This window comes from Gossypium hirsutum, chromosome A06 (genome assembly GCF_007990345.1).
Source record: "Gossypium hirsutum isolate 1008001.06 chromosome A06, Gossypium_hirsutum_v2.1, whole genome shotgun sequence".
NCBI lineage: Eukaryota > Viridiplantae > Streptophyta > Magnoliopsida > Malvales > Malvaceae > Gossypium > Gossypium hirsutum.
The window spans coordinates 60,091,577-60,093,347 of NC_053429.1; the positions used below are offsets into that span (position 1 = coordinate 60,091,577).

General features: G+C 40.1%; 1 non-coding gene across 1 annotated transcript; it reads left to right on the forward strand.

Annotated features, from left to right (window-relative positions):
• Window positions 1-328: 328 nt before the first annotated feature.
• Window positions 329-435, forward strand: LOC121230926 (small nucleolar RNA R71). Its single transcript, XR_005928998.1, has one exon. It is a non-coding gene; the product is annotated as a small nucleolar RNA R71 (small nucleolar RNA).
• The last annotated feature ends 1,336 nt before the right edge of the window (window positions 436-1,771 follow it).

Consider the following 1,771-nt stretch of genomic DNA (forward strand, 5'->3'; position numbering starts at 1 on the left):
CACAGGCTATATTTTCAAATTGGGTTGGTGGCTGTGCTACAAAAGTGTTGACCCATTAGTAGTAAGAGTTTTTAACATTAAGGATATTGATGATCACTGAGATGCGAGTGAAGTGAGAGCTTCTACTTCATGTATTTCGGCAACTAGTCTTCCTGATACTGCTCAATTGATTGGCCATTGGTAATTGTTGCTGGCAATCCTCTCAATGATTCCATAAGCCTCATTATAAGACTTAGAAAGGAGAGCATTATTAGCAGAAACGTCCACTATCATCCTCGTGTGAGCATTGAGACCATTATAAAATGTCTCAAGTTGGATGCAATGTGGGATTCCGTGATGAGGGAACTTTCTTAATAATTCTTTGTACCTTTCCCATGCCTCATACAAGGACTTATCATCAATTTGTTGGAAAGTAGTGCTCTCGTTCCTCAACTTAGCATTCTTGCTAGGCAGGAAATTCTTCATAAGGAATCTTTCTGCTAACTCTTGCCATGTTGAAATTGAATTCGATGGCAATGAGTTCAACTAGGCTCGAGCTTTGTCCCTTAGTGAATATGGAAACAACTTCAATCGTAATGCATCTTCGGGTACTCTGGCTATGTAACACCTCTTACCCGTACCCGAGACTAGGACAAAGCACGAGGTGTTACCAGACACATACTTAGAATTTCGGAAAGACGAGTCATAAAATTTCATTTACGATTTCAAACCAATTGAAAAAAATCATATTATCTCCATTATAGACCTACGAGGTCCAAATTATACATTAAAAATGATCCGAGACAAAACCGAGAACTTAAGAAAATTTTATAAAAATTCCTAGGGTTATGCCTCACACGCCCGTGTGAAGGCAAAGCACACGCCAGTGTGCTTGGGGACACGCTCGTGCCACACACCCGTGTTGCATTATTGGATTTATTTTCCATTTCAAACCTACAGGTGTTTTCACACGGCCAAGCACACACCCGTGTCCCTGGCCCGTGTCCAAAAACTTAGACATTCTGTTTATGACGTCATTTCATTTTGTGGCACACAGCCAAAGCATATGCCCATGTGCTAGGTTATGTCCTCCACACGGTTGAGACACATGGCCGTGTCTCTACCCGTGTGTTTACTACCATGCAAAATGACCTAAAATTTTTTGGTGCAGGGGATACAAGGCCAGGCAACACGCCCATAGGGGCTGACCGTGTGTCACACATGGCTTAGAGACATGCCCGTATGTCTACCCATATGAACCTTTTTAGGGTTATTTTTCAAGCCATTGGTCACCCTCTAACAACCATACACACTTATTGACTTCAATGGTATTTAACATAGCCTAATTATACTCTTAAACAACCTTGGCACAACTCATTGCGTGTTAACCTCATCTCATCATTTTGTACATACTATATCCACTCTTAAGGTATTAGGTCCTATTCCATGCATCCATGCATGGTAAACCTCATTATGGTATCTCATGAAACATTTAAACATAAACATGCATCCTTAGTAAGTTTACGACCTATATCAATATGAGCCATATCTCATCTCCATATACAAAAGAATAAATATACCATTTGAGCCCTTATTTTGGCTAGCCAAAAGACACATATAACAAAATAACCAAGAATCCTATACATGCCATTAAACAAAACAAAAGTATCTATTTACCAAAACGAAACAAGTCGATAGTGTGTTGATTCTCCAACCATCTCCCAATCTTCCCGAGTCCATGAGCTTTGTAAGACAGGGTAAAGAGAAGGGGGTAAGCATTTATATGCTTAGT